The 18,923-nt window shown below is 38.6% G+C and overlaps 1 protein-coding gene across 5 annotated transcripts in view; it reads right to left on the bottom strand.

The window, feature by feature from the left end:
• The window catches only part of scube3 (signal peptide, CUB domain, EGF-like 3), a 458,024-nt gene that overhangs the window by 111,189 nt on the left and 327,912 nt on the right, over window positions 1–18,923 (bottom strand). The window lies entirely within an intron of this gene.

Below are 18,923 nucleotides of genomic sequence, written 5' to 3'. Positions count from 1 at the left end.
CTGTATAGAAGTTATCAAATACCCAAGAAGGCAGTTTCTTCATTACCTTGCTTGTGCTAACATTGTGGAAAGGCTGGCCAGTTGATGAGGGACTGTCCAGTAAAAGATGAACATGAATTGGGAAACACTGGAGGACCATTGTGAATGGGACAACATTGTTCCTGGCAAGTGTCCTGAGCGGTAATGGGAAGCTGTTAACTATAGCTGAAGCAATGTAGTGTAATTGGTCATGTGACAGGGACAGGGCAAACTGCTACATTGCAAAAATGATTCAACTTGTTCAGGAGACCAACTGAGAAGAGCTTGATTTTGAACAAGTCCAGGGACTGCAGGAATTCCTAATGGAGTTTGAAGGTTGTTTAGCTATCAGCTCCTTTGATTTTAAGCAGACATCTAGATCAGCATGAGATTCTAATGGGAAATGTGCCATAACTTCCCCTATGCCTCCTCCACCACAAACCTGGCACTTTTCATTCTACAAGCTGAATTCCATTAGGCTGACAAATAAGATTCTGGAAGAAATGCAGGGTTGGACCACTCGAGTATTATTGCCAAGGAAAAATGAAGACTGCTATAAAAACAACTTACAACTGGTGACGTAACTCAATACAAACTGATACGTTCATTGAGACCAATGTTTTCCCAGAAATTTCTGCATAAATTGTCTGTGAAAAGCTGAAGGAAGTTTTAATGTACAGATTATCTTGTATGTTTCACATGAGAATAAACTGCAGATTAGAAAGACATGTCTGACAGATTTCTAGAACTGATCGGGAGTTTACTAGATTGCCAAATGCACACTTGGGAGTGAATGACTGGGGACAGTGTGGTGTCTTGTAAATGAAATTAAAGATATTAGTTACCTGCTGCATTTAGGGGAGCACACACGTTTTAGAAAATTTTATTGGTTAAGTATTGTATAAAGGAGTAGGTGTTGCACACGCATGAGAAAAAGAGAGAAGAAAGTAGCCTTGTGTGGAAAAATAGTCAACAGTAGAAGAAAGGAAGAAGGGTGTGAAATAGTGTGAATGGAGCGGATCACGTACAAGCATTTAGATTTAGAGAGTGAAGTATGTAAGACATGACAGTAAAGGACAAAATAGCAGACAAGTGTTTTTTTAGAGGTTTATCTTGTGATCCCAAACAGCAAGCAATAATTCAGTCTTACAGTATTTTAAAAAAATGACATCTGTGGCCTGTAACATGCTCCAGCCTCACTACTCTCTGCAGTATTTGGTCCTGAGTTGAGGAGGTGCAATAGCAGGATATTATGCAAGTAGTAACGATGGAATCCACTGTGTACCCACAGAAGTTGGTGAGCACAGATATAGAGATCTAAACTTTCTTCTGATATCTTATTTATGTTACTGAGTCTGTTTGTTTGTAGCTAACATGTGTTGTGCCCATTTCAGATTGTCAGTAATGTTAAGTCCAATAAATTTGAAGCTCCTGCCATCTCCACTGCACTCCTTTTTTGTAGATTGGAGTGTGATCTGTCTTCTGTTTCCTGGTTTTAGTGACATTACAGGAGAGATTGTTGCCCTAACAACAATGTGATAATAGGGAAATCTCTTTTCTATAAGCCATATCATCATTGTTGGTGATCAGCCTTATGATGATAGCATCATCCACAGATTTATAACAGATTTGGAGCTGTGTCTGGCAATGCAATGACAGGTAAAGAAGAAATACAACTGGGGATTCAGCACACTGTAGGACAAAGTGGGCATTGCTCATTCTATTAGGATTTCGTGGCACACCAGGCACTTTAAGAATGCAGATTTAACAGGGATACAGGCATCCAGCTGTGCCTTCCCCCACTTGCATTTCAAACTAAGTGACTTAATTTAGTACCAGTATCTGCCTGAATTTCTTTCATCTGATAACAAAAGTGTAAATCAGAGGTGATCTGATATCTCTCCAGAGGCTCTTCTGCAGAACTCCTGAGCCACAAGGTGCAAAATGGACTCAAGCAAGGACAAAGACCAGTAATTTAAGGGATAACAACTGAGATTGACAGAGGAACTTACATATTAGAAGGCACTGACTTTATAACTAGAAGTGACTTTAATCCAATGAGAAGAAGGTTAAACATTCCTTTAAAACCACATTCACCCCATCTCTCAAAGGATTGAGAGAAAGAACAGAAGGAGTGAATGACAAGTTAAGAGAAGTTCAGGAACTCTCTCTGGGAACCCTCTCTGGAATTCTCTCAGGTATATACAGTATCTCCAAAATTTTTGATCTGAATCCTGATCTCTGAACTTAAAAGCTATGAGCTGTTTCCTTGGACAGCAGAAGCTAACAAACTCTTCTTTTTGTGAGCATGAGAGAGGAGATCCAGTCTGCCAAGCTAAGCACTGAGCCCTGTCTGCTTAAGGAGCAGCAAAAACGTCAAGAAGGGAATTTCAGTATCTAAAGACTTTTGCTAGAAACACTAATGCCTTTTTCCATGAAGTGGCAAATGGCTGCAGAAGGCAAGGTGAAGAAGCAGGTGCAAATTCAGAAAATAAGGAAAGTAATTATCAGCCCGGAACAAGTGGAATTGAAAAAAAGCACGTCCAATCCTGCTCAGAATTAAAAGGCAATGAGTAAAAGACAAAGTAGAACTTCATAAAGACGTTTACAAACCTTTGGCGCTAAACACATGCAGAGCAGGTTACAGACTATGAAACCAATGAAATTAGAAAGGCTCAAAAAAAACAAAAAAAAACAGTGCTATACACATGTGGAGAAAGTTAAAGGATATGAAAGTAGGAAAATTAGAAAATATAAAAAAAGAAAGTAAAGATCGCAGTAGCGCAAACAAACAAACTGCTTCATTTAACTATGCACCAGTCTAACTTCGGTTTTGCACAATAATTACTACACTATTGCACCTTAACACTTAATTCTACTTTATTCACATTATTATGGCATCCTCATGGGTGGCCATCTTATTGATTATTAATCAATTAAAATCCTACAACACTACTTCTTGGGATGTCTGTGTTGCAGACCAGCATCTTCCAGTTAGAAAGTCCAAAATGCCGTTATAGTTTTAGGTCTAGGAACTTAATGATTAGCTTTGGTACAGCAGTGTTAAAATCTGAACTGAGATCTATAAATAATTCTCTGGCATAGTGATTTTTATTAGGAATGTATTAAGTACATAAGTCTAAAAAGAAGCAAGTCACTAAAATAAATATGAAAGAAGATTGGGATGCTATTGCAAAAATCAACAATGCAGTTTAGTCCAAATTATATGAACAAACAGAAATAACTGATACAGTATATTTAGACATTAGACATTTTACCCAGAATGGCATCCATCCAGAAGGACTTTACAAAATACTGACCATTAAATTAGGTTTGTTAGTGCCAGCTGCATTCATTGTTAAATTGTAAAACACTACAACAGTATCTCCTAGAAATAACATCCTTATAGAGTGGTTGTCTACAGCAGGCATGTCAAACTCACTACTATTGGTGGGCCGCTTCGACTGCCATACGTGTGTCAGCGAGCCATACTGTAACAAATACTATTATACTATTATACAAAATTACTGTAGCTTTCTTTCCAATACTGAAAACTTAAAAAAATGTAACACTTAAAGTTTAAAGTTTAAAGAAAAGCAATTTATTTCCATGCAGTCTCCATACAACAGTATAGAATTAGAGTCTTAGCCTCTTAGTTAAGTCCTTATTATATTATATTCATTATATTATATTCATTGCTTATATAGGAGCCTTCCAGTGTGAGATTTATTTATTTTGTCCCGACACTTGGCATCTCTTGTTAGTAACCAGTTTGTCAATATCAGGCTTGAAATCTTGTGCAGCTGCAACTTTTATGAGGGATGAAAGGTGCTCGACGGTAAGTCTTGAGTGATGTGGGGGTTTTGGTAGCTTTCATTAACGAAAAACAATTGCTCACAAAGGTAAGTGCTTCCAAACATTGACAGTACTCTCGATGCCAACTTAAGGATCTGCACATACGAGGGTGGCAGGCAAGCATACAAGCCTGGCACACCAACTTCATTGTATTTTGCCTTCAGAATAGAATCTGTCTGCACTTCAATCAATTCCATTTGGATATTCTCAGGCGCATTCTCAACGTTGTAAGAGAACAGCGCAATGCCCTGTTTGTGTGAACTGAAATCACGAAAATGCTCACTGAATTCATTGCTCAGTAATTCAAGTTGGAAAACAAATCCTCCAAAAATCAAATTTAACTTTACTAAGTTTACTTCAAAGTTTATATTGTAAAATAAGCCGGTATGCAAAAAGCCACCTGACCTACAATAATTTTACAAACTCAAAATCACAAAAATATGTTAATAAACAATTCACCAACTTCTCACGTCCACTAACTGTTCGTTACAATACTTGCACAAAATTACATGAAACTACAGCAAAAAAACGTGAAAATATGTGGGCTATTACTACTCGTGATGGTCAGTTCTGCCCAGTGGCCAGTCTCAGCAGCCCAGTCAGTAGTATAGCCTTAGCAAGGGCGGCTCTAGGCTTGTGGCGGTCCTGGGCAGAGAAAGAATCGGTGGCCCCTTCGCCTGGCAATGTCAATACGGTATCTTATGCACGGTGGATGGCCACATCCGTTGCGGATACTGCATAGCTGCCTCGTGCTCATGACACGCTTCTACATACGCGTGTCCTTAACTTGAAAACCAAGTGGCGGCCCATGATATTCTCATTACGGCAAAACATTATAATACTACACATAGCTTACTGCTCCGACTCTAGCGACATTTGTAAATACAGCATACTAATTAACAAGAAACAGAAACTTTTTTCGGCCACATTGCCGTCAGCTGTGTCATTATTTTCTCTTTCTGTTTCATATTCAATATATATTGGCGTGGCGGCCCCTGGGATTTGGCGGCACTGTGCAGGTGCACAGTTTGCACATGCCTAAGGCCACCCCTGCTGCAGCCTAGCACTTCAGTTGTAACGCTGCGGCTCATTAACTTTGGTCAAGGCTCGTGGCTATACTAGCAGATGACGTTTCCGGTCCCGTAATGCCATGGGAAAACGCGCTTTTGTCAGAAGGCAGAAGTAAGAAAAGTCAATAAGTAACACCAAAGATGCAGAATGATTCAATCACAAACGATAGTAATCATTTTGTACAAGTTCAGTGCTAACTAGGATCTGTCATGCGGGATGCACAGATTTCTGTTGTGGGCCGCGTGTTTGACATGCCTGGTCTACAGGATAATTACCCCACTAAACATCAATGTTAGGTTTCTGGTCAATATTTTCACAAACAGAACAGATAAAGTGTTTCCTTTTATTATTTCACAAGTTCTAACTTTGTTGAAGGCAGACAATTACTGTCTAATCTTTGTTCAAAGCAATATACATCACAAAAATAAAATAGCTTCATTAAGTTTTGCTATCTTTGCACACAAAAAAATGTTATTAATGAAGTGCAATTTGAGTTTCGATCCCCATATACTGTATGTACACGAACTGTTACACTCCAACCTAGAAGATTTTGGTTATGCAAATAATATGATTACTGATTATGTAGTTTTGGAATATGGAACTAGACAGAGTGTACTTTGTCACTGTTTTTGTTTGCCAACACTACCAAAACCCTCACCATCTACATGCTTAACCAACCAGAGATTCAGGAATTTATAGAGGAAGAACCTGAAAAAACTGTGTCTAAACAGATGATATGGTGCTTTATATTACTTGCCCACATTCATCACTTTCTTGTGTACTAAATACATTAGATACATACTGGTGGTTAAAGATTGATTGATTGCACCTTACCCCTGTTCAGAGAACTTCATGGATATTCAAAATGGAACAAGAGGAACACAATAGCAGAAAGTAAATTAACATCAAAATATTAAACACCAAATAAAAGATAAATAGCTGATATACAAAGTTTCTTGGTTAAAGACAACACATATAAATATGATGAACAGTACTTATAGATACTGGACAATACACTTAATTTAAGATACAGGGTAACGTCAAAAGAATGTGGATACAGGGAATAAACTGAGAAAGACAGAATATTAGTTTAACTGATTAACAGTATATTACTTCCTTTAAATAGCACTGCACATCAGCATACACTTTATACATTCTCTTTAACCATTTTACAGTATTTACACACCTAGGAATCAAAATTAAACAGTGATTTCAAAATAATTTCACGTCTTTCTCTCAAATTAGCTGAGAGGAGCTAATTGTTGTTAAATAATATATTTTCCCAAAATATTTACATTTTTATGCATACTCCTGCATGTACTATACCAACAATTCATTTGTTAAAAAATTATAAAAAATACAGTTTCACTGATTTGGAATTAAAAAAGACCACTGGAAAAAACAATTTCAGATATCGAAAAAAATTTGTATGTTGAGGTAACTAAGTCTCAGTTATACTACTGGGTTACAAATCTATCTATTATAAAAAGAAATCCTGTCCTGGAAAGCAAAAACCAAGTCTACGATACGTGATCTTCTCGGAAGACATTTTAAAGACCCGCAAGACCAAAGACACGCCTTACTTACAATCTATCAAATAGGACAATAGGCAGCAAAACATTCAGTCTTGTGAAGGATTTGAGCACACACAGATCCAGGGCTCTCAGTGCATATAAAGCGTATAAGGACAGTACATTATAAATTAAATGTCGACATCTAAGCAAAGAAGAAAGCAGCACGGATAAAAGAGACTCAAAAGCATTGGACAGAAAAAAGTGCAAAAAAGAATAATCGAGGTGCAAATTCAGAAAATAAGGAAAGTAATTATCAGCCCGGAACAAGTGGAATTGAAAAAAAGTACGTCCAATCCCGCTCAGAATTAAAAGACAATGAGTAAAAGACAAAGTAGAACTTCATGAAGACGTTTACAAACGTTGGCGCTAAACACATGCAGAGCAGGTTAGAGACTATGAAACCAGTGAAATTAGAAAGGCTCAAAAAAAAACAAAAAAAAAACGGCGCTATACACATGTGGAGAAAGTTAAAGGATATGAAAGTAGGAAAATTAGAAAATATAAAAAAAGAAAGTAAAGATCGCAGTAGCGCAAACAAACTGCCTCATTTAACTATGCACCAGTCTAACTTTGGTTTTGCACAATAATTACTACACTATTGCACCTTAATACTTAATTCTACTTTATTCACATAATTTTACTTATTTATTATGTTCTACTATACTGTTATCTTTCAATCTATGACTTTTTGTTAATCTAACTGATATTCTTCTAACTTTGCACAGTTTTTGATAAGCGTATCAGGATGCATTTCACTGCGTGTTGTCCTGTATAACTACGCATGTGACAAATAAAGAATCTTGAGAATTTCAAAAACGGAGTTTACCGCACTTGCATTTATTGGTTACTTTGTTAATGTACAGTATATATATTTATCTGTTTGCTTATTTAAAAAGCTAAATTTACCCCAGGAGTCAAAAACGTTCTGTCTAGCCCTTGTACAACAACCTAGACAAAAGCTGGGGTATCACCTTGGTAACCCCATGTACTTTTGGAACTGTGAGAGGAAAATAGCACGACTTTACAGACAGGAGTCCAATGCAGAACTCTACTTACTTTTTTACTTTGTAAAAAAAAATTATTAACTGCTGATGATGTAGATCGTTTTGTCTGTGCTGAAATTCCAAACAGAGAAACCTACTCTGACCTCATTAAAAAGATTCAGCATATTGGGACTCGCAAGATTACAAATATTGTTTTTACAGAAGTTCTGAAATAAAAGTGAAACTAATGAAATAGCAACAATTCAAAGAAAAAAAATCTTAAAAGTGTGTATCCGGAAAACCAAACACGGGGGTTGGCGAGCAAAGCGAGCAGGGGGCGAAGCCCCCTAGTATATATAAATATATATTTATATGTAGCTGTTCCAAAATAACAATATTTCTACCATCCCAAAGAACACATTATTTACCACACAGCATATACCCAGTATCTGGGACCTTTAGAGATTTATTTGTTGGAGCAGGAGGAGTAAGTTGGAAGCATGCACCACACAACGAACCATGTCAGGATCCCAGTTTAGGAGCTGAATACAGCCGTGCAATTAGTAACACCTCAGCACTACACTAGTATGAATGAAATGAAACAGAGTGAGGTTTTTTACATTGGCTGGAGTACCAATGCTGCCATCAACCCCTAAATTATCCCTGCAAGTTGGAGGACCTGCTTGCAGGGCAGGATGCAGTTTAACATCATACCCATAATAGAGCAATTGCAGGTTAAGGTCCTTGCTCAAGGGTCCAATGAAATGGAATCACTTCTGGCATTTACGAGATTCAAACCGGCAACCTTATATATTGAAAAAATATAAAATTTTATGAAAACATTTCTTTCAACACACACAAGTTTCCTAAACTTCCCTCACTATCTACATCAGTATGTATACTATCTAGTGATAATAAAGGTATTCATAGTATAGCCGTATGGGTGGAACAAGACATTTCAATTAGTTGTTTAGGTAATGAATGGAATTCAACATCTGCAAAATACACACTTCCTAAATTTGATATGAAACATGGTCTAATTCAACAGTTCAACATTGTTTGTGAACAATGACATCAGGCACCTGGTTTCCTGGGTTGCATATATGGGGAAAGTCTCTTCTTCACACCTTATTGAAATAAAATGTTCTCTTATTTATCAGATAGTCAATGGACAATTACTGCTTAATGAAAAATATATTGTGATGACTTATTGTACACAACTAGCATGCCATCTTCTCTTGCTCAGCTGTGATAATCCTAACCACACCTGCCATAACACAATGGAAAAACAATGCCTTATTTTATTTAAAATTAGAACAAAATAAATGTATTTTATGAGGGATAGTTCAAAATTATATTCATACATTTGATCCACAGCAATTATGTTTTAGACCTTTTAGCTACATAAGTAGAACACTGAGTGTACATGTCAAGTAGTGCTGTTTCATTTGACATATCTCCTTAAATACCAAATGTCATTTTTGTGTACTATATTTGAACCAAAAACAAACTATTCCTTTCACCCAGCTTTATCAGTTTCTTCTTATTCTAATTATTTTTGATCCAATTTTACATCATGAGAATACCTTCATCACTGGACTGCCCTAGACAAGGCAATGGTATATCTCCGTATACATTCACACACCCAGTAACACTCACTAACAGAAGCCACATTCATTTATTAAAATTGAAATAACTAAACAATTATTTATTAAAATATACGCATTTTGTTAAATGTTGCCTTTTGCTGATTTTCAATTGTTTCTTCACTTTGGACCTACAAGGGGCAGTAAAATAGTTCCCGGAATTGTGACAGAGCAGGAGAGTGAGAGATCTGATTACGCACACATTGTTGTGGAGGGGAACACAGCACATCTGTAGACCAGTTACAACAGGCCTGGATTGGTTTTGGCGTGTAGTACTGTTTTAATTACCATTTGAGTCAGATGTGTGCAGCTAGTGTATTTGAAGCTGATTTCCCTAAATTGCACATGAACTTGATGTTAGCATGTTGTTCGAACTGCGACACTGCGCTGAATGACTATGACAACATCTAACTGAAACAGTAATTAAGACAATGCTACACGCTGAAACCAATTCAGACTTGTTGTAGCTCTTGTACACAGTCCCTTTCTTCTTCTTTTCTCTTCTCTCTCTCTGTCTCTCTCTTTCTTCTCCGTCTCCACTCCTCTCAAGCTTCGCCCGCTTCCTCCCGACTCTGGCTCCCTGAATGGAGTGAGGTGGAGTGGTGGCTCTGAGGCTAAGGATCTGTGCTGGTATCCAGAAGGTTGCCAGTTCGAATCCCCGTCACTGCCAAAAGAGATCATATTCTGCTGGGCCCTTGAGCAAGACCCTTAACCTATAATTGCTCCGGAGGCACTGTACAATGGCTGACCCTGCGCTCTGACCCCAAGGGGTATGCGAAAACTAACAAATTCCTAATACAAGAAATTGTATAAGGCGAAATAACGAACAGATAATAGAGCACTCAGAAGTGCCCCAGGTGTCATGTGATCTGCTTCCGGTCGTACTTCTGTGTGTGGCAGCTGTCCTGCTGAGGAGGGCTCAGCCATTCTCTCTGCGCCCCCTGGCAATGGCTACACAGCAGTGATGAGCGTCCATGCGAAAAACACGTGTCACTATAGTAAGCCACAGGGGCTGTCTTATGTCGTCCCGGGGGAAGTATTGCATTGTGCAAGCTCCTTCCCCCAGTCTTTTCCTTAAGAAGGCATCCCAGCTGGGTAAGAGACCCACACTACAAATTTAATGTCATGTTTCAGCCATCATTTTTCCCTTGGCTTTGGTTCACAGTTATGTTTAACTTTGGATCATTTATTTGTATTAATGTTTCTTTCGTTAACAATGTCAATCACCGCCAGGAAAGGCCCTCCATCCTATTTAAGGGATGGCCTCCCATAGTTCCTGGCGGTTCACTAAATGTGCTTGGGAGTGGAATGTTTTCTTGTGTTTCTGTGGTTTTGCTTTGTGATTTTTCCGGCTTTTGAACGCTTGCTGTTTTTGACCTCACTTCTGGATTTCGTATTGGAAATGTGTTTACTGATATTTTTTGAACCTCTGCTCTGTTTCGACCACCACCTTTTGATTCTGTTTTGGAACTTATCTGCCTTGCCTCTTCAGACATCTCCTTTGTGCTCTTCAGAGCTTTAGGGCTTACAAAGCCTTTTGCTAAAGTAAACCTTTTATTTTATAAAGAATTGTCTCTGCCTTTTGGATATCTAGTTGGGATATTTAACTGTGTTTTCCACCTCTAGTGGGCAAGTTTTGAAAGTGCTTTGGCACTTGTGCATTTGGGACTCCTGTATTTCCCTAAACTTAAGACTATTTACCTATAGTTATTTAGATCAACTCAATGATCATTTTTTTATAATGGGATAACATTTGCTGCCTTTCAGTCTACACAACTTTCTTTCATGTAGAGAGATGTTTTGTTTAAATGTGTACTCCTAGTAATTACTCTTAGTAATTAGTTTAATTTCAGCAAATTTTACCTAGTTATGGCAATCTGTCTGATTTCAATAAATATGAATTGTTCCAGGTTATTTTTTTTTTAATTTCATAAATGTGGTCTTGGTGATTTGTCTGACTTACCGTAGACACTCGCGTATTAGTCGATCTCGCAGATAAGTTGAGTGTATTGTTTAAGCCGAAAATTACGAAATTTGTTATGACCCGCGTATAAGTCGTGGGTAAAACTTGACAGCTATCAGAGATAGAGGGCGACAATCAGCTGTTAATGGCGACAAAACTCACTGTCATGTCACAGGCATTCCCCTCTGTGCTTAGAGAAATGCTAGACTCGTTGACTCTGCAACTAATCCTTGTGTGTACGTGAGTTGCGAAATGTAAACAAAGGCAAGATGGCGTCGATATGTCACAAGGGAGCGAAGCGAGTGCAGAAAAGAAAACACTCGGCAGACGATGTTTTGCACATTATCGCTGAGTCGGACTCTGATTTTTCAGAATTGGATTTTATTGACAGTGATCAGGAATCGAGCAAGAGAGTGAGAAGCCGGCATCAGCTGATCGGACACCAGCCAATGCCGCCCCAGCTGATCGGCTGCCAGCTGAACGCATTTACGCAGCCGATGCAGCTACGGCAAGGTTCGTGTGGGAGCAATACCCAGACATTGATCCTAACTGGTTACCGGAGTTCACAAGACAGCATGGCTTGCTGTAGGACACGACAGATCACCCGCTGCTGGACTACTTCAGGCTGCTCTCTCCTGATGCTGCTTTTCAGCTACTGTCTGACGAGACAAACAGGTAGGTACAGATAGAGGGCGACAATCAGCTGTTAATGGCGACAAAACTCACTGTCACGTCACAGGCATGCCCTCTGTGCTTGGAGAAATGCTAGACTCGTTGACTCGGCAACTAATCCTTGTGTGTGCGTGAGTTGCTAAATGTAAACAAATTTAAACAAAGGCAAGATGGCGTCGATATGTAACAAGGGAGCGAAGCGAGTGCAGAAAAGAAAACACTCGGCAGACGATGTTTTGCACATTATCGCTGAGTCAGACTCTGATTTTTCAGAATCGGATTTTATTGACAGTGATCAGGAATCGAGCAAGAGAGTGAGAAGCTGGCATGATCGGACACCAGCCAATGCCACGCCAGCTGAACACATTCGCGCAACCGATGCAGCTACCGGACTTCACAAGACAACATGGCTTTCTGTTGGACACGACAGATCACCCGCTGTTGGACTACTTCAGGCTGCTCTCTCCTGATGCTGCTTTTCAGCTACTGTCAGACGAGACAAACAGGTAGGCAGAGAAATTTTTTGAATCGCGGGCTGCGCTTGCATCGCATTGATAGCGTGCATTGCCTTGGTTCTTTTGATTTCAAATCTGGTTGCACGTGGCAGCTAATGGTATGTCTGTTATCCAAAACCTGCAAAAGCTAATGCTCAAATTCAAGTATTTCACAGTTTAAAGAATTATTTAATGAATTTAGAAAAAAACTAGCTAATTAGCAATAGTATTGCTGGCTTACAATTATTTCAAAGACCATGGGAAACGGCAGATGACCGGTGACTTAACACCGTGAAGCGTTGAGTGTACAATGTCATTACCCAAATTCTATGGACAATTGTGTTGCCCCGCGGATAAGTCGATTCTGTTTTTTTGAATGAATTTTAAGGCATACATTTTTCGACTTATACGCGAGTATCTGTGGTAAATCACCAATAACAGTTCTACTTAACATAGATAAAATCTGACCAACACAGCTGTGACTGTGAAGCTTGCAGTCTGGGAACAGTATTAATCATATTTCAATTTGCTCTCTATACAGATATGAAGGTTTAACCATGTGTACAGCCTCTGAAAGATGGCTTCAAGTGAAAAATATTCTTTAGACAAGAATAAACAGCTAAGAAAAACATTTTTAAATTCTACTTTTGCAAATTACATTGCAGTTGCAAGTGAATCAGTCATTAACACTGTACACTAGATTTTAGATAAAAGTTTGAGCTAGTGGTCAGTGATTCCCATATTTCTTTTTTTATTGCCATTATTCGCTTGATGTGCAATGTATTGTTTACAGATTGCTAAGAACATAGCCTATATGATCTAAGAGATTGTGTAGAACATCTGTCTTGTTCGGTGGACCTGTCATATCGAGGAACATTGTTAACATGAGTGAAAGATATGGATGTGCATTAGAACACTGGTATTGCAAAACAGAACATAACATTTCCGATAGTGATTAATCCAATTCTGGGTCACTAGTACCTCCTATTTTGTCTTCACCTGGCAAACAGCAGTAAACAGTCCTAGAAAGCCCTCACAAATACACACACTCCCACACTCTTTCTCACACAAGGCCAATTTGGAACCAGCATTAAAACATGGCGACTCATCTTTGGGTATTTGGGGTGGGGGGATTAGGGGGGTTTAGAGCACTCAGAGGAAAATCCACACAAACAATGCACAAATGTACAAACGCCACATGTGCAATTATAAGGCATTGATTTCACAAACAAGATATTGGTTCTGTGAGGTAGCAGCACTGCCCACTGTGCCACCAGAACATACTTGCATTACAGCAGATAATTTAAAATATATATATGAAAAAACTTAATCACACATATTATTCATTATAAGCTACAACAACAAAATTTACCACTGGCTCATATTGGTTACAGGAGAATCTGCTAATCCTATGAACTCTTGAACCTCTGCTCTGTTTTGACCACCACATTTTGATTTTGATTTATTTCTTGCAACACCTAACCATTCATCACTTCAAAACTTTCTTATTTTACTACAGAGTTGGTAGAAGTCAGAACCTATGTTCTGGGCACAAGGCATGGAGCAGCTACGGAGAAGATACTAGTATCACAAGACACATTTATGCACACAACTAAATGTACTGATATTGGCCTGATTTTGAGTTAACAGTTCACGAGGAAATTTAACCCTCGTGCCTGTGGCTATGAATAAACAATGTTAAGCTCTGTATCACTACATTTCTCTACCATGTGTTCTCATTACAGTCAATGATAACCCCACAGATGGCAGAGCACAAGAGTTTTTACAAGTTATCAGTGGCTGTTTTTTAACACAGTATGTTAAAGCACCAACACAGGGTGAAGCCTGTCTGGATTTACTATTTTATAATAATCAGCATAGAACTGAGGATGTAGAGGTGATTGATCCACTAGGGTCAAGTGACCATAATATAATACAATTCTCAGTGTTTTATATGAGTGCAGATGCAAAATCTAAAACTGTTAAATTTAACTTTGGTAGGGCAAGTTTTGAACAGATGTGTCAAAGTCTAAAGAGGAGGAGGAGAATAGACTGGCATAACCTTTTAAGTGTAGAGACAGCCAAGGAACAGTGGAATGGGCTTAAAAATGTTTTACATGTCTGGAAAATGTCCAGGATTAAAACACTTAGAGACCAGTACACCAATAATGTCTTCGCATCTTACGAACAATTACGCTTAAATTTCAACTTCACACCAACACAATTTTTACACTACTTTCAAGCTTGAAACTTTGCTAAACACAACCTGCTCAATTTCCTCACCTCCCAACTTGTTCTGTTCTAGAAGAAATACTTATCAGTCTTGAAGACTCACATGGCATCTCTACAATTTCTAAAAATATCTTAAAATTCCCTTCCTTTCAAAGACCCAAGAGCTCAGTACAGAAAGGATCTGTCACTTAATATTTCAGAAAAGGAGTGGAAGGCAGCGATACATAGAATACATTCTAGCTCCATATGCTCAAAGCATTCAATCATTCAACTTAAAATCTTTTATCAAGCACATTTATCTCGATTAAAATTGTCCAAAATGTTGCCAGGGCAATATGTAAACGTTGCACTCTAGCTCCAGCCACAATGTGCCACATGTTCTGGGCGTGCACCAAATTAACAACATTTTGGACAAAAATCTTTGCATACTATCAGACAGCTTTGGTGTCACAATCACTCTGAACCTATTAACAGTTGTGTTTGGTGTACTCCCAGCCGGACTTAAAGAGAAGAAGGACAAACAAACTGTAATTGCCTTTATTACACTGTTAGCACACAGATTTATCTTACTTAACTGAAAGAATTCCACCCCATCATTTTAAGTTAGTGTGTAACTGATGTTTTATACTACTTGAAATTGGAAAAAAAATTTAATTCTCACTTAGAGGATCTGTTCAAACCTTTTGTAAAATATGGCAGGATCTAATCAATAACATTTTAGAATAAGCTTCCTTTTCAATGAAACAGATACTCTTCCTTTCTTGTTCCTTTTATAGAGTAGCATTTTGTTATTGGCTCTCCTCTCTTTCTCTCGGGCAGGGGTTGAATTTAGTGTTGCCTTGTTAAGTTTGACTTGACTGTATGGAATATTATCTGCCTCTAAAAAAATGTAAAAAATGTTTTACATGTATTGCAGGACAGGTACATACCTAAATTTGGAATTAATTGAAATTTAAAAAAAAAACTCTGCCATGGGTTGCTAAAGAGTTAAAAAAGAAGCTGCAAAGAAAAAAACTGCTGTATAAGGTGTATAAGAATAATACAGTGGAACTTCGCTTCACGAACGTCTCAGTACACGTACAAATGGGTTTACGACCAAAAAGTTCGCCAAACTTTTGCCTCGGTTCACGACCACACACTCGGTATAAGAACAAGCCAGTTTCCCTTTCGGTTTGTACATGTTCAGTCTCTTCCTGTGCATTTCCTGTGCAGCGAGCAAGAGAGAGAGAGTGAGAGAGCGTGCGACACACACACACACATGCAGCGCTAGAGAGAGAGCTGCGTACACACACAGGCAGCACTAGAGAGAGACAGACGCACACACACAGGCAGCGCGAGAGAGAGAGCCCACACACAGGCAGCGCGATAGAGAGAGACAGACGCACACACACAAGCAGCGCGAGAGAGAGAGCCCACACACAGGCAGCATGAGAGAGACAGATGCACACACAGGCAGCACGAGAGAGAGCCGCACACACACACTGGCAGCGCGAGAGAGAGAGACGCGCACACACACAGGCAGTGCTAGAGAGAGAGCCACACACACACACACGCAGCGTGAGCGAAAGAGAGGGCGGGACTCATAAGGTAGAAAAGGCAGTAAAAGAATGCACTGGGCTTGATTTTGTTTTCACTTCTGTTTAGAGCGATCGGTTCGTAGTGTGCATTGTTGCAATGTTACTTTTCTTGGTGGTTTATTAAATTACGGATTTTTTCAAATGTTCATTTTTTTCCCTGTGCTTAAAACTCATTAAAAAAAAGTGTTTTTAGCCAGCGGTTGGTAGCGCTATAGCATGAACTATTGCAGTGTTAGTTTTCTCTGTTGTTCAAGGTTTTATTCAATGTTTTTACATTTAGTTTACTATTACGCTGTGCATTCTAAGGTTTGATTAACTATATTTGTGCTTAAAAAGTTAAAAAATATATATATTTACATACAGTTCGTATGGTCTGGAACGGATTAATTGTATTTACATACAATCCTATGGGGGAAATTGCTTCGGTTCACGACCAAATCTGTTTACGACCAGAGTTTTGGAATGAATTATGGTCGTGAACCGAGGTTCCACTGTAACTCCAAAGTGAATAGTAGGGCATATGAGAACATTAGGGCAACCATTAAGAAGGATAGGGTGGCTAAAAGACAGCTGGAAAGGAATATAGCAAATAAGATGAAAGACAACCCTAAGAGATTCTTTCAGTATTTTAATAGTAAAAGAAACATCAAGGAGGAGGTGAAGTGCATCAGGAATAGTAAAGAGGAATTAAAAGATGTGAAATAGCAGAGCCTCTAAACTTGAATTTTTCTGAGGTCTTCACAAGTAAGGAAATGGATAACATCTCAGCAGTGAATGAGACTGCTAAGGAGGTTCTAAGTGATTTAGAAATTTTACAGGTAGAAGTATTGCTTAGATTATTATTTATTTTATTATACTTCATTAATCCCGAAGGAAATTACTTGGTTTTTCGCATACCCCTTGGGGTCAGAGCACAGGGTCAGCCATTGTACATCGCCCCGGAGCAATTGAAGGTTAAGGGCCTTGCTCAAGAGCCCAGCAGAGTAGCATCTCTGTTGGCAGTGATGGGGATTCGAACCGGCAACCTTCGGGTTACCAGCACAGATCCTTAGCCTCAGAGCCACCACAAGCTGAATAGGCTGAAATCAAACAAATCACAAGGACCAGATAATATTTACCCTTGAGTTCTTAAGAAGTATAGCAAGTACATATATAACACCTTGAAACATTATTTTTAGGAAGTCACTGCTCACTGGGGAGATTACAAAGGGCTGGGAAATGGCAAATCCCATTATATGAAAAAGGTGACTGGCCAGATCCTAAGCAACTCTAGGCCAGTAAGCCTAACGTACTTCACAGGAAAATGAATGTAAGGAAATATTAAGGATAAAATTGAGCAGCACATGGCAAGTACTGGAGTTTTTCTGAACAGTCAGCATGGGTTCAGAAGTGGAAGGTCATTTTTACTAACATGCTGGAATTCTATGAGGAGGCAACAAAAGAATATGGTCAAAGTGCAGCATATGATATTACTTATCTTGACTTTCAGAAAGCATTTGATAAGATGCCACATGAGAGGTTGGGCATCAAACTAAAGGAAGTTGCAGTTCAGGGTGAGGTTAGAAGATGGGTGCAGAATTGGCGCAGACACAGGAAGCAGAGGGTGATGGTGCAGGGAACCTTATCTGAATTTGCTGATGTTAAGAGAGGTGTTCCACAAGGGTCAGTGCTAGGGCCACTGCTATTTTTAATATATATAAATGTTTTGGATAGAAATATAAGTAACAAGCTAGTTAAGTTTGCAGATGATACTAAGATAAGTGGACTGGCAAATAATTTGGAATCTGTTAAATTATTACAGAAGGACTTGGATAGAATATAGGCTTGGACAGATTTGTGGCAGATGTCAGTACATGTAAGGTATTACACATAGGAAATAAAAATGTTAGGTTTGAATTACACAATGGGAGGTCTGAAAATCAAAAGTACACCTTATGAGAAGGATTTAGGAGTCGTAGTGGACTCTACGCTATCAACTTTCAGACACTGTTCAGAAGCCATTAAGAAGGCAAACAGAATATTAGTTTACATAGTATGATGTGTGGAGTACAAGTCCAAGGAGGTTAATCTCAAGCTTTATAATGCACTGGTGAGGCCTCATCTGAAGTACTGTGTGAAGTTTTGGTCTCTGGGCTACAAAAAGGGTATAGCAGCACTAGAAAAGGTCCAGAGAAGAGTGACTAGGCTCATTCCAGGGCTACAGGGGATGAATTATGAAAAAAGATTAAAAGAGCTGAGCCTATACAGTTTAAGCAAAAGAAGATTAAGAGGTGGCATGTCTGAAGTGTTTAAAATTATGAAGGGAATTAGTACAGTGGATCAAGATTGTTATTTTAAAATGAATTCATCAAAAAAATGGGGACACAGTTGGAAACTTGTTAAGGGTAAATTTTGCACAAACATTAGGACGTTTTTCTTTACACAGAGAGCCACAGACTCTTGGAATAAGCTTCCAAGTAGTGTCATACACAGTAAGACTTTATGGAATTTCAAAACTAGACTTAATGTTTTTTTAAGTGGATAGGACTAGCGAACTTTGCTGGGCTGAATGGCCTGTTCTCATCTAGATTGTTCTAATGTATTAATCTAATCAGTTCTCTCCTTCATGCTTTTGAACCATGTTAATCATTTCTAATTTATTCTTTCCATTTTTTGTCAAGAGTGAAAACGGCACATTCTTTAAGAGAATGCAGCTAAAACATTCTTACACAATTGAATAATACAGTATGGAAAAAGGTGTTAATAACACATAGTAGTTCTACTCGTCCTTCTATACATGCATTCTATATAACACTAGTACCAGGTAGTTACTGAAGATGAATAATGCTGACTAGGTTT

Source organism: Erpetoichthys calabaricus, chromosome 3 (assembly GCF_900747795.2).
Source record: "Erpetoichthys calabaricus chromosome 3, fErpCal1.3, whole genome shotgun sequence".
Classification (NCBI taxonomy): domain Eukaryota; kingdom Metazoa; phylum Chordata; class Cladistia; order Polypteriformes; family Polypteridae; genus Erpetoichthys; species Erpetoichthys calabaricus.
This window is presented reverse-complemented; position numbering and strand designations above follow the sequence as displayed.